The sequence below is a fragment of the Eurosta solidaginis genome, chromosome 3 (genome assembly GCF_040869045.1).
Source record: "Eurosta solidaginis isolate ZX-2024a chromosome 3, ASM4086904v1, whole genome shotgun sequence".
In the NCBI taxonomy this organism is placed as follows: Eukaryota; Metazoa; Arthropoda; class Insecta; order Diptera; family Tephritidae; genus Eurosta; species Eurosta solidaginis.
In genome coordinates, this window is record NC_090321.1 from 82,532,045 (window position 1) to 82,547,774 (window position 15,730).

General features: G+C 39.3%; 1 protein-coding gene across 1 annotated transcript in view; it reads left to right on the forward strand.

Moving 5' to 3' along the window:
- Positions 1–15,730, forward strand: part of side-VIII (sidestep VIII) — a 930,757-nt gene that overhangs the window by 741,143 nt on the left and 173,884 nt on the right.

Here is a 15,730-nt window from a genome sequence, read left to right on the forward strand (position 1 = left end):
ATAAATAACTGGCCTATATGTACATAAGTCATAATTCATTGTCTGGAACTTTTTTACAGCAAATTACAGTTTATGTGCCTAATATGTGCTTTAGAATAAAAGAAGTACAATATAATAATTCAAAAGTAGCAAAACTGCATAAAAAACTTTTGTTCAGGAACTGCAAATAAGTATATTTGTAATTCCAAGCATTTTTACAGTTCTGCCAATATGCATTTGTTTATATTAACTTCATGCATCATGAGCTCTTTTTCTGTTGATGGCCTTCCTCTTTTACCATGAGCAGGAAAACAGTGAAAGCATTTCTTCAAAAGGAAATAAATGCTTGGTTTTTAAACTCAGTTGAAAATTATTATTTACATATAAATTAGCCTTCAGCATTAAAATGTTGTAAAATACACATATGCCTTTGTTCCATGCGTTCACACACACATAGGGAGGCAATATTTCTTGCTCAGCATTCATTACAATTGCCTGCAAAAATCATTGGATCATGTGGTCCACTGGAGTACTTACCATTATACTCCACTGTAATGCAGCAATGGACCAACTCATGTTTCTACACGAACACATTGTAAGCCGATCAGTGCTCGTTTTTAACGATTGTAATCATTACACGATGTTTATTGGACTGTGGGTACTCCATGGATTACTCTGATGTAATGCGAAGCTGGAGTATATGGTCCAGTCCTAGGACATCGCAATGTTAATTGGACCATATTTTTTGTATGAATTGTGGTTAATTTTGGAGTACTCGGTTGGTCCATAGCGAGTACTCCATTCATGCATGCATGGAGTACTCGCGATTTTTGCAGGGTTTATGCTTACCCATATTTAGTGGCAAGAATCAAAAGTACGTACAGTAAACTCCAAATGGATGGACGTTAAAAGAGGATATAACCGGTCTTCCTCTCAATTGGACCTTTACTTCAACAGACATGTTATAAGAACGCCTAGGATATGCATCCCGATGTTTTCAAGTTAGAAGGCGACTAACGTTCCATTTCTGCCACAGCAAGGTGTCGATAAGGTCGAAAAATGTTCCTAAATATTTCGAAACATATTTATCTTGAAAATATATGTAACCGTTCAAGCTGATCGATCCATTACTTCGTGCATATTAATACGAAGTTGGATGTGTACACGTTATAAGACTTCATCTCTTAACCATAGATCTACGAAAAAAGAACCCGTAATAATGAAAAGTCTAGAACTCTCAGGATTCTTAGTTCACTACTTGTTGAGTAAAATCCCGCCTCAACAGCAGGTTTGGGTCGTTTTCTTCAGCTAAAAACTTGAAACTGTAGCTGTATTGGTAAGACTAAAATTGTAGTGGTAGTGGTTTAGACGTTGATTAACTAGCAACGAATTTTCGCTTTTACCTTAACCTAGTTGGAAGGTCGACGTGGTGCGATGGTAGCGGGCTCCGCGTAGCACACCGAAGATCCTAGTAAGTTCACGCCTCGGGCAAACCAACATAAAAATTTTAGAAACAAGTTTTTTCCACTTAGAACAAACATTTTTCTAAGCGGGGTCGCCCTTTGCAATATTTGGGAAGTATTTCGTGTGTATTTCTGCCATGAAAAGCTCTCAGTGAAAACTCATCTGCCTTGCAGATGCCGTTCTGAGTCGGCATAAAACAAGTAGATCCCGTCGCGCAAATTTGTAAGAAAAATGAAAAGGACCACGCCGCAAATTGGAAGAGAAGCTAGGTATTAAATCTCTTCTAAGGTTACCGCGCCTTTCATTTATTTATTATTTTAGCTGGATTTAAAAATACCGATAGTTCAGAATCATTTGATCCAGAGAGAGGGAGAGCTAAATATGCAGAGAAAGACTAAATTCAGATGATACAACATTTTGTTCAATATTTAGGTGAAAGAATTCAGAAATTTTAGGAAGCTCGATTGGGCAAGCTTTTCTTTGCTGTCTTGTCCGTGGATAGATCGTTGTCGGCCCTTGTCGGAAACACACGAACACCAATAAGTGATTGTTAACCCAAGCAGTTTAGGGGGCTTAGAATATACCTTGGAAAAATGTGACTTTAGGTTTGGTTAGGTTAGGTTAAGAGGGCGTGCGTGAGTGTTACCCACACTTCCACTCGGAGAAATTTTTGTCCATTGTGAGTGCCCTCAGTAAGTACAGGGTGGCGGAAAATCCGGTTAGCCCCATTACCTCCTAGTGGTCCTCAACGAACCACTTGCTTTCCCTGATGAACCCGAAAAGTATCGAGACGTCCCCCTTCCCAACCTCTGCCAGGCTGTGGAACAACCGTGAGCCCAGAAATCTGAGCCTTCTTCTTTGAAGCGCCGGACATCGGCAGAGAAAGTGGTAGATCGAATCCTCTTCCTCCTCATCCTGACAGCTTCTGCAGATGATCCGTAACCGTCGGAGCATTGTTGCGATAGCACAATGACCTGTGATGACACCCGTAAGTACCCTCACCGCAGATTTGTTCAGTTTGAGAAGGAAGCTGCTGCATTTCCTATCCAGACATGGCCATAAGGACCTTGAGATTTCGCATTCAACCCTATTGGTCCATAGCATGTCCGTTGCCCTGTTCTCATATTCGTCGATTCTCCCTAGGAGATAACTGCGGTTGGACGGAGCTGTCCACCTCACTTATGTCTAAGTCGGAACCTTTCCTAGCCATCTCATCCGCGAGTTCATTTCCTCCAATGCCGCTGTGCCCAGGGACCCAGAAAAGGGAGACATTGAGATGACTTATAAAAGCCAGAGAGGCTCTACACCTCCGAACGATGTCCGATTTTATCATGTTGGACTCTAATGCCCTTAAGGCGGCTTGGTTGTCAACAAAGATTGTTACGTCGGTGTTGGAGTACGCACTAACTTGGAGCAGCGCTGTCTATAGTGTATGCCTCGGCTTGGAATACACTGTATGCGTCAGGAAGTCGGAATGATTGGCTTAACTGTACGTGTGTTGAGTACACCCCAGCTCCAGTTCCCTTTTCCATTTTCAAGCTGTCGGTGTATTTTGTGATGCCCCTGTCATGGTCTAGGCCTACTTCCCATTTCTCCCTTGAAGGATATCGTATGTTCTGAACCTGGAAGTCCAAAACCCCTGTGATGTGGTCTGTTTTGGATGTTGGGCCGGTTATTTTTCCGTTTAATTGCCTCTTCGTCATATCGCCCAGAATCGTCCCGTGTCCGTGCTTAACTGTTTTCCACATGTTGGATTCTCTTAGTCGTAGAGCTCCTCTAGCGGCTAATCCCTACACGAAGACTTGTAGAGGCGTCAAGTGAAATATTACATTTAGCGCTTCCTGAGTTGCGCTGCTCACGGCACCTGACATTCCCAGGCATGCCAGCCTTTGTATCTTCCCAATCTTCTGTTGATTACTCTTTTTGTCTAGCGCCTTCCATCAGACCAGAGCTCCATATGTAAGTATCGGTCGAATGACTGTGATGTACATGCCATGAATGACATGTGGTGACAGTCCCTAGTTCCGCCCAAAAGCCGTTTTGCAGGCGTAGTCTGTTGCTTGACCTTTCTTTGATCTCATCTCAACGTTCCTTCTCCAGCTTAATTTGGAATCGAGTTTAATTCCAAGATATTTCGCATCCGAAGATAGGTTTAACGTTGTGCCGTTTAGCCTCGGTAAGTTAAAGGAGGGTATCTTTGTCTTTGTCGTGAACAGGACAAGTTCGGGTTTTGTTGGGTTTACCCCCAGCCCATTTTGCCCTGCCCATCGCGAAATATCGCAAAGTGCCGATTCCATGAGTTCGCTGATAGTTGGCAAGAATTTGCCTTTGATCAGAATCACTAAGTCATCGGCGTACGCTACTTCATTTCTTCCTTTTCTCAGATTTCAAGAATTTCGTTGACCACCAGTATCCAGAGCAGAGCCGATAGCATCCCACCTTGGGGGTGCCTCTGGTGGTCATTTTGCCAATAGAACCAGTCCCTAAATTTGCGTTGACAACTCTACACCTAAGCATAGAATCGATCCATGAAACTATAGAACTTTGGGTTCCATATCGTGTAAGAGCCTTGCATATGGCCTCCGTCTGCACGTTGTTGAAAGCGCCCTCAATGTCGAGGAAAGCTGCTAGCGTGTACTCCATGCAGTTCAGTGAGTTCTCGATGGCACTGACTGTCTAATGGAGGGCACTTTCAACTCGTTTGCCTTTTTGGTATGCGTGCTGAGCTGCATCCATCTTCCAGAGATTGGCACTGCTTCTAATATGTACATCGATAAGTCTCTCCACTGTTTTAAGGATAAAGGAGGAGAGGCTTATTGGTCTATAGTCTTTGGCTTCCGAGTGGTTAAGTTTTCCTGCTTTAGGAATGAAAACCACCCGTACATTTCTCCAGGCTTCGGGTACACACCCATCTTGTAGGTATCTTGAGAAGATGCCGTGTAGATGTGGTATCAATTCGACACAAACGGCTTGTAACATAGCCGGTATCACACCATCCGGTCCCGCCGATTTGTAGGGTTCGAATGATTTTATAGCCCATAATATTTTATCTCGGTCAACGATGTCCGTGACGTCGGTTTCCGGAGGGTATGCGCGGTTTTCTGTCGTATCCGTGCATCCCGGAAAGTGTATATCCATCAAGACCTCAAGAGTTTCCTGACTGGAGACGGTCCATGAGCCATCAGACATCCTTATGCTACTAGGAGCTGAACTAGATCCTAATAGTATTTTGCGAAGTCTTGTTGCCTCATTTGTCGTCACCAAGTTTTCACAGTATTGTTCCCATGTTATCCTTTTTGCCTTCCTGATGCAGCTTTTGTATTTTTTAAACCTACATCCCAGTCTTCTTCCAGCCAGCTATGTTTGAGATGGCTTAGTCTGTGTTCCACCACGTAGTCCTCGGTTTTGTCCGAGATCTAGTAAGGGGACAACAGAGTTCAAAATTGTTTTTCAATATCGTTGTCAGTCGGTTTACCGCTCTGCCTGTATTATTAGCTCCCCGTCTGAGTTCCATTTCCGTGGATGCCAGTTTGTGAGATACTAATTCAGAATATTTATTCCAGTCTATTTTTCTTGTATTCCTATATGGCCGGGGAACTTCAACTTCAAGATCGATGTTGAAGGGTATCCTACTGTCGTCCTAGAAGGAGCATGTATCTGACACTCTCCAGTCAATGATTCCTACAGTGTGAGAGTATGTGGCCAGGATGATATCTATGACTTCCTCTCTAATTCTATTCCTAAACATTGGCTGGTTGCCTTTGTTGCATAAAATTAGGTTAGTAGTAAGTAAGTAGTCAAAGATGGACTCACCTCTTGCATTTGCGTCGCTACTCCCCCTTGGCTCATGATGTCCGTTGACATCGCAGCCTATGACAAGGTCCAGCCCATGCGTTTCCGCGAACTCCACGAGTTTTCGGACAGGTGTCGGTGCTGGCGTGTCCCCTCGTACGGGAAGTATGCGGACGATATCAGCAGCCTGCGCCCCTGCTTTTGTTCGCATACTAGAGTGACGAGGTCTCCGTTGTAGTGCTGTATAGAGATAAATATATTAATATTTTTCGTAGCGATTCAAGGCTCGATTCGAGCTCAAGGCCAGAACAATAATTTTTTTCTATTGATAATTATTGTTCTTTTTTAATTTTTCTAAACTTGAAAAATTGTATTTTGTTTTTTGAATTGTAAGTAGAAAATTTTTCAGACAACCTGCCATAGCTGCGCAGATAGATCCATTTCGAAGGATGCTTAGCCTTCATCATCAGTACGCTTTAGGCATGCTGCGCTAACCATTTAGCTATACAGCTAAAACAAACAAAAACAATTGTATTTTTCTTAGCTACAATGCATGCTCTAATTTTACCCTATTTTGGTGCATGTACCACCGCGAGCTTCTCCCTTTGTGGAATCTGGCCTGTTAACCGACACAAAAACTTTAGGGGAGCCCAGCCCAAATCTAACGACCCCATTAAGCTTCTTTATGGTTTGCAGCGACGTTTGATCAATTGCGATCAGTAGGTCGCTGCCCGCCCTTGTCTTCGAGGGAGTCATAGAGACCACCTGCCACTGCTCTTCCCTTAGCTCCTTGTTCTGCTTGCCCAGTAGTTTCAGTATGGACTTCGTTGCCATTACTGGAGGTGGCATCCACACTGAGAACACCGGACGAAGCGGTAAACTGGAGCAAGGGATCACCTCCAACTGTGCTCCCGGCCAAAGAGCGCTTGGTTGGCGTCCTTGCCCTGATCATCTGACGCTTTCCGGCCGTCAGTTTTAGCAGCATTTTCTCTCACAGTGGGAGTGGCAGGATCTTTCCACTGCATCTTCCGAAGGTAGTAGGAAAAGTTTTTGTAGCCCTTCAGGGCTTTCTGCTCCCGTTTTGCCTTCTCCGACTCTGAACCTTTATCGTCCGCAGTTTCTAATGTCTGGACTTGGTCATTCAGCAGAATGCTCTCAGCCTCGGGGTCTATTTCATCGTCGTCGCTCATCAGTGGTAATAGCTCATCCTCGGTGGCGCTGACAATGGTTAGACTCCTCAACCGAGAGCTAACGCTTCCGTCAGCACCAGACTCAGAACCTGTTTTTGACGTGCTCCACGGAGCGTGCTCGGACAGGGACAGAGCTCTTGTTCTGGTGACCTTACTACGCCAAATAATTCAAAGGATTATGTAGCGCACCACTTTCAAGAAGCTGGCAGGAAAATTTATAGTTTCTTCAAACAAATTGTCAACCTCGCGTACCCGTGTCTAGTTCTGTTTCTTCAGCAGGTGAGGCATAGACGATTCAATGTGATCATTTTAAATCGTTCTCTAGATGACCATGGTTGTACCTTAATTGAGCTTTTTTCGGAATGTAATGGATCTTTATCCGGCAAAGTACCATCAACAAAGATAAATCTCCCCAAAAACCTTCCAGGAGCTTCTTTATCACTACAGCAGCAACAAAATAAGTTATTGTTTTACTATGGATTATTATAGAAATCTAAGTTTCGGTTAGTACGCTATCCCCTTTTGGTTCTGGCCTCGGCTTTAACTTCCAATTTTTGTTTATTGTCCCCTCGTTTCCTTTCTTCTCCTTTATTTTCCTATTTTTCTCTTCCTGTCCATTCTTTTCTTTCCTTTCCTTTCCTTTCCTTTCCTTTCCTTTCCTTTCCTTTCCTTTCCTTTCCTTTCCTTTCATCTCATTTAGTTTTCTTTCGTTTCGTTTCCTTTCCTTACTTTTATTTTCTACACCTTTCCTTTCCTTCCCTTTCCTTTCCTTTCCTTTCTATACCTTTCTTTTCTCTTCTTTTCTTTTATTTTCTTTTCTTTTATTTTATTTTCTTTTCTTTTATCATATTTTCCTTTCAATTCCTTTCTTTCATTCCATTTCCTTTTCTTTCTTTTTCTTTCCTTTCCCTTCCTTTCCTTTCCTTTACTTTTCTTGTCTTCTATTGCGTGACTTTATCTTCATAACTGTGACGATGACTTGAATTAAGCTTCCCTATTATCTCTCCCCATATACATATCATTGATCTGTTTTTCTGCCTTCGTTAGTTTCCGTTAACTGATCTCGCTTATATCAACTCCACCGTGTGCATTGTTGCCATATTACGCTACATTATAAAGACTAAGCCTACGCTTACATTCTTGATTCCCCCATATCGATAGCAAAGATTATTACGTTTCAAAAAGTAAAAAACTACGCTCTTTAAATCTCTCATCATACCCGTTCTGACTCGATAAATGAGACGGGTCGAAGAAGCTCTTGGAGTATTTGAAAGCGAGTTGCACCTACGGGGCTTTTATCGAATGTGCATCGCAGAAACTTAAAGTGAGTTTAGCTGCCCTTAAAATAAATCGCTTGACCTCCAATCCCTCGTCAGAACTTCTGCCCCTTATTCCTTAGAGCTCTATGCATAGCTGACAGTTAAAATAGTTAAATATTTTATTTGAATTCTAATATGCAAAATAAATAAGTTTTGGCAGTAAAATTTTCCATTAAAATACAAACAGTTGATTTTTCAGTATACATGTTGAAGTTATATTGAAAAGCCTTTGAAGTTGAGATCACACTGCCAACTTTTGGTTGCTTTCTTATTTCTTCGCCTGAGGTCTAAATTTTTCATTATTTGATGTAAATTGTTTGTCTTATTTGTCTTCTCTATTGCTTCACCTTTCGCAGTCTTTTATATCACTCAAGGCAGTTAAGACTTGTTACTTATTTTAGACTCATTTTAGACTTTTATAATATCTTTTCCTTTTTAATATTTTTTCCATTGAAAATAAAGACGCACGTGCATTCTACAATGCACTGAGAAAATGTCTTACGTAAAATGAGAGAAATATTTCCAAACAAAATTTTCTTAAAATTAGGAAAATTTAAATTTAATGAGTAATAATGTCTTATTTTTGTATAAAATGTTTCATTAATTTGAGAGAACCCAGCAGAATTTACTCATGCGCTTCTCTAAACTTCATTTTTGATACGCTACCTTTTCACTTCCAAAAACGGTGAAAGATAGGCATTTAGCAAAGTGCTCCGTATTCGCTACCTAACATGCAGAGAATCAGCAAGTGCTAATTTGCTTATATGTTTCTGCCATTTTGTTTTATTTTCATTTCGAGTTCAGCAGTCGAAGATTGAGTTTTTTGCACGTGCGTGTTTGTCGCGATTTCATTTATTAATAAAAATAGATAAATAAATCCAAGTATTGTAATAAAATATGTCGGTGTTTATGAAAATATAAACTAAATTGGAAATTTGCCAAAAACTTAAAAATCAGATTGGTATATATAAAAATATAGAAGTGTGAGCTTACCAGAATAATACAAACTCTTCCTGGATTGGTTTTCATCATATTTTTATCTTTTTGGAGGTGAGTAGAGTGAATTTCAGTTGAATCCGTTTTGCTATAGATCCAATTTGCATTTTAATTCTTGTATTGAATATTCATTTTGCAGATCACACCTTGCATCAAAATCCACACATTGCGTCGTAGTTTGGCCTTTTCTAGGTGAGCAAAGTGCATTCTATAAGTGCCGCATGGAATAAATCTCATTGCACCACGTATAATGAAATTTTCATTTTGCAGAGAACTAGTTGTATCAGACAGGTAAAATGAGTTATGCGTTTTTGGGCTATAGCAAAAGGCATTTCAAGCGACTTGTAGCCAAAGAATTGAATAGTATCAAAACCGTAGATGAGGAAGCCTCAAAAGATTCAACAAATAGTCCTGAATTATGCACAGATAAAGAAAATTCCGATGCCAGTGAAATTATTGTTCCGGAAAATGCGGAATTTGAGATGCTTGTTATGGAATCGCCATTCAATATTGTCACGGGATTTAAGGAATAGATGGTGAACCATAAAATAATTTCAGGTCGCATACGTACGCACTACTGTGGGAGTTACTCCAATAAGAAAAATTGTTCCCTTCTTATTTCCTGAATCTACTCTGCCTTTTATTAATTGGGATGGTCGTCACCAAAAATTTCCAATCAAATCGCCAAAGTTTTTCAATGAGTTTGTTTTTCGTAAGCATAAATTTCCACAAATATGTATTTAACGTTAAAACTCTACTTCCATTTAATAGGTGCAGTTCATGGTCCCGATATGGATTTTTCTAAATTTGACAGTGAAATGCGAAAGGGGGTCCGATCCGCGAAAAACAAAATGTATAAAAGCAAATCCAACCAGTAATATTTTCTTTTGTAATACATACATATGTAAACTAAACTAAAACTAGAAGTATTTATTTGGCATCTGAAAGTCAACTTAATTCATATTTATTCCATTTTTAAGTTAAAAATAAATGTACATTAACATAAAGTAATTTAATAAATTCCAGTGTATTATGTAAAATGAAAAGACAAAACGGACAATTTGAAGCATAAACTTAATTATTTATAATAGGTGGACCCGTGCGCGCCTTGCGCAGAAAAAAAAATGGTTTGAAACTTTTTATTAGTCCAGGTCCAGGATTTTTCAAACCTTTTTCTCAAATTTTGAAGTTTCCTTCATACAAACTTACATATGTCGAATTTCTGAAAATTTGAGAAAAAGCAATGGCTTTTTTTATAAATATGACCTAATGACCACAAAACCACCAATCAGAAGTAATAGATATATGTATACGTTTTTAGCTATGTTCGATATGTACATGTATTTATTAACTTAACATTTTTTAACAAAACTTCTTTAAATACAATATTCGATGTAAAAATAAATTCATTTTAAATTTTTTGCTTGCATGTCGCTTGGGCTGAAAAAGTGATATCTTCGAATCGCCTGACTCTAGAAAAGGCCACATATAACTGTCTATGTGAAAATACTGGGCTAGGTAAATATAAACCGGCTTTATCGAATGTTTGACCTTGGGCTTTGTTGATAGTCATAGCGAAAGCGACTTTTAAAGGAAACTGTTTTCTAGTCATCTGGAAGGGTACAGTTGGATCTGAAGGAGTTACTATGATAGCTATTTTTCCCGAATCAAATAATTTGACAGTTATTGCGTTCTCGCCTAAATGACTGGCGACCATCCTGGCACCATTTATAAGTCCTTCAAAATAAGTTTATGTGGAGGTAAGCCGGAAGGATTTAGAGAATTAAGAAACTCAGTTGGATAACACTGAGCATTATAACTTTCATTGTTTTCGACTGTATCGTAACTAAGATAAACTTTAGTATCCCCGGGCAATAATTTTGATACTATATACTCATTAAAAGTCGAGCATTCGTCATTTTTTGGACATAAAATAGCTGTTGACTAAAACTTAGATATGTTACTGTTATTTATTTCATTTGTGCCGCAAACCTTAGCAATTAGGTTATCATAATCAGCGTAGTATTGTCGTGGAATTTTAATAGTGTCTTCGGATATTTCATGTTGGATTTCTAAGTCACCATTTCCCAGTTTGGGTAGCCAGTTTTTAAACTCAGGGTCATTATTGGCTCGCATATTTTGAACTAATCTACGAATTTTCACCTTTGACCACAACGGTGAGCGTTGAATGCAATTTTCAATAATTGAAGTTCTGGTGGCATGTCTAACAACTGGAAGAACTTGTCTAAAATCAGCTCCAAATACAAATATTTTTCCTCCAAATGGCAAATTCACATTTGTTATATTTTTCAAAAGCTTATCAACAATGGTTATTGCATCCTTAGGTACCATAGATACTTCGTCCCAAATAAATAAATCTGTTTCCCGTAAAAGCTGTGCTTCTTTTGAGTTTGGCCGCAAAGATGACACTGAAGTATCTAAAATAGGCACAGGTAGCTTAAAAAGAGCATGTGAAGTTCGTTCCCCAGGTAACAGATTCGCAGCAATGCCTGTCCATGCAACTGGTAAAACCACTTTATTTTCCCCTCGGAGGATGTGACATAGCGTAGTGTAAATAAATGTTTTTCCTGAACCACCTGGCCCGTCAATGAAATAGCAGTTTGGAGATTCATTTCTAACCGAACTCAAGACTTCTTCCACTATTGACGTTTGCTCTTGATTCAGTTTGCTAAAAGCTTCTTCTCCATGTTGACGTTCTTGTTCAACGTTGTAGAGTATGTTAGGCTGGTCAACTATAGTTGGTTGAGGTAAGCAAAAGTGTTGACACGTTCTGACATGCATTTTAAAAATGTTTTCTAAATCTAGTAAAGCAAGATTGTAGGACTCTTCGCGCTGGTGTTGTTTTTGGTAATCCCCTGATAATGCATCACGAAATATATGCCAAAGTTCCAAAATGCTGGTTGGTGAACAGAAAACGCAATAATTGCAAAAAGCCATCCCAACTGAATTGGCATTTCTCCAAACATTCCTTCCACTCAGCATTGTTACCTACTAAATGCAATTTTTCCGCAGCTGCTTGAAAACTATCATAGACTACATCATTTACCGTACGTATTTCCGTGTATGACTTTGGTCCCTTGGTATGGATAAGTAAAAGACGAAGGAAATACCTTTCATAAGCCATTGGATTTACGGTGTACATCCGACCAATGCACTTACTGTTTCTCGCCCTTATGCACCATTTGCCTTTAGACCAAACGTAGTGTTCGGGAATTTCGTGGTATAAATTCTGACGGGCGTCCTCTTCTTCGTTGCAAAGCTTGAAAAACGCCATGAGTTTGGAGTCCTTGCTAATATTGGTTTCAGCTTCGCGACAAGCTCGGAAGTAAATCATCTTTTCTTCTTGTAAATGGACAGGTAGCCGCTCAATAGAATGTGAACGATGAAAGAGTTGGCGCTCATGAAGTCGCCACATTGCCTCTGGAGGACTAACATAGCTACAGTCTAAGAATGTATTAACTTCGTCTACATTTACCTCCCTTTGACCGTCAGAGTTAATGCTCAGTTTCAGTGAAGCATAGTCATGACCCTTATAAACGTATTTGTACAAATACTTAACAGATTTAATTGAGGAACAATGCTCGACATTAATGTGGGCCTTATATTTTCGACTTAGGTAAGAATTATACGGTACGATCCAGTGATTGTCGATTTCCTGATTTTCAGTAGTTGCTGTAACAGAATTCTCACGACGTCTGTAAAGAGGGTAACCATTTACGTTTATGTTTGTTTCACTTCGAAATTCTGTGGGGAACCCTTTACTACACTGACCGTCTTTCATACAGGGGCTGTTTGGATTTAAAATACCGCATGGGCCGTGCGTCATATTTTGTTTTATAATTGTAAAAAGTTGCGGGTCTTCCTCATTATTTTGAAGCTCGGCAGAAATTAAGGAATTCACGTCTTCAATTGAACGGAACTTATGGCCTTCTCGAAGCATAAGAAGAATATGCGCGTGCGGTAGGCCTCTTTTTTGGAATTCGATTACACTAACATACGCAAGAACTATACCTAGTACGTGCTTTTTTAATAAATCATCTAAAAGTGATTTGAGTTTTAAGTGAAATACTCTTGAGATTAAATCAGGCCTGTTTTCTGTCCTCTCATATGGCTTGAGTTCTGATGTTATTTCAATCCATTTAGGGTTGCAAGTAAATGTAAGGAAAATGTCTGGTTTGCCAAAGCGGGATACTATACTCATAGCATCTTGATAATTTTGAAGCATGTTTCACGGACTACCAATAAACGAAGATGGAAGAATAACAGGAAGTCCTGTAGGTGCACCTCTTTGTTGATCATCTGCATGGAGGAAATCCATTAACCCTTTATAGCTTTCAACTCTTAAATCTTTTTGATGTGACCTAATGTATGCAATTCTGGAGCCCTCCACTTTGACATAACTGTCTACAACATATTGCTGAAATAATTTGCCTGTATTATATTAAATTCACCTCTTGTTGCTAAACGGTAACAATAATATTGCAATTGAGTAGTAACGGTTCGTATTGCAGTTGCGTGGATGTCAAAATGTTGCATACCTGGTCTCCATCCTGCGTCTCCACAGGGAAAGAGCAGAGGATAGCACATTGGATCTGAATGGGTATTTAGATACGATATTTTACTAAGTGATCCATCTGACTTATAAGAAATTGTAAAGTCAAATATGCCTGGTGGAACGCCATCTTGACCCAAAAAAAACTGCCGCAACTTCAGATAGAGTGGGTGCATTATATCATGCGGGATGGAAAGCATTTTCCATAGTAAATTGTACTTGCATATCGGCAATATTATTAGACGTATCTTTGACACAATTGAATAAACTCGCATACGGATTATAGGCTATAAGCATTGTTTGTAGTTGGCTCATAAGAAATTGGAAAAAGCTCTTATCAACCTCTCGGTTTGTACGATACTGCAAAGCATCATCATTGTCTAAAATAAAGAGGCCAGCATATGAGGGTGTTTCGCCCTCAGGTGGTTGTAAAGCTCCAATTCTATGATATACTTGACCGTTTAGCTTGAAACAAAAGGGGCCTCTTCCAGGGATGTTAACAAAGTTTACTTGAACTGATGCAAATGCTAGAGCGTTGTTAAATTTTCTTACGTTTTCCAAATAGTTTTTTGTTACAGAATCACTCCATTCGATTATAGTTTTAAGTTCTTCACATACAGAAATTTCTGGCAAACTCACCTTCCCTTTGTGACAACAAATTGAAGAACTTCTATCGCTAACTTCACTGGAAAATAGTTTGGCCATACAAAATATACATTGTTGATCCATACGTCCAACGCTATGTGGTTCTTGAATGATTCCGAGGCGTGCGCAACAATAAATTTTTGGAAGCTTTTCCTGTATTCTCCTAGAATTTGTGTCACTGCTTAACTTTAAAATATATGATGGTACCAAGTCACTCCTACGCTGTACTACCATTTGAGCACTTTGTTCCTGTCGGCGGTTGCGCATTGTTTGCCTTGCATGGGCTAGATGAATATTTCGTTGCTGACTTGGTCGACTTCTTCTACCTTCTTGACGTCTTCTTCGCTCAGTTGAAGGATTTAAGGCGGCCATAGGCATTATAATCTAACAATATGAACAAAATGTGAACACATTTAATTCATATAAAAATGTACATCTTACAACTTACCAATTATGTATTTTATCACAGGTGTATAAAAAAGATTTTCAATTACGAATAAAATCAGCTTCTCTTGTGAGACCACAAAACATTATACAAATAGGCCTAAAGCCGGAGTCATTGGTGCCGTATGTCGTATCACTGTATCCGTATCCCTAACGTAATCAGCTGTTTATCGTTACGACGGTAAACTAAAACCCAGTTGGTTGGCTACGATACGGTTACGACCTTAGCGGCACCAATAATCGATTGCATTGATTCTCATAAGGTTGGTCGAATCAGCTGTTAAAAGGTTACCGATACGGTTACCGATAAAGCACCAATGTCTCCAGCTTAAACAGCTGTTTGAATTTCAATATTCAAGGGTAAAACTTGATGGCGCCCTCGCAGTGGGTTGGTTGAGCACTATGATATTGACTACTGCTTTTAATTTCGCATTTCAAATTGCACGTGTAGATGGCGCGATCGCAGTGGGTGATATTCACCATATTCACCACTGCCTAATATTGTTCAGTCACAATAGCGTTGCAGTACGAATTGATTTTTGTGTGCATTCACAATCGCTCATTTTAAATAATTAATTTTTTATTAAATACGCTTAAACAAAAGCACTCTCCTAATTAAAACATGGTTTTGCATGTAGAGCTAACCCCCACCTTTAAAGCGATACCTTATTTATTAATATTGGTTCCAAATGAGAGCAGAAAATTAGGAACTAACACAAAAAGACCTTACAGAAATAATATATATAATGATGTATTTATTTTCACCATTTCTTATACTTATAAATGTCAATAATCTATTTTTTTTTATTGATTAAACAAAAGACAACCGTAAATTCTTCGCTAACCGTAAGAAATTAAAGGTTTATGTACTAAAAATGAATTTAAATATACACTAAACTTATTTTCATTTAAACAATTCATATCCTTGTTCTTATTCAACTTCGTATCGTAAATAGAAAAGCAGTTTTAAGAAGTGAGAGCAGTTCGCAAGAAAACACTCAAGAAATTCTAGGTCAAAAATAAAAAAGTCCCTTGAGCGCTTTCCTGTGAATTATATTTAGCCCAATACGGGGACCCCAATACGCATCTGCCTCTCATTATTATATGCCAAAAAAGATGCGCCTCTAGGCCGCAGTACTAGTTGCTTAGCCGGTGCGCATCACTCCTGCATTTTTGGTTGATTATTTAGGGCGCATCCTTCACGCGACTCGTGAAGCGTTCTACCTGCGCAACATTTATAAGAAAGTGATGCGCCGATTTCCAATGACATGCCAATGTTAAAAGAGGCGTAATGAGCTACATACACGATGCGCTTCATTGCATCTACG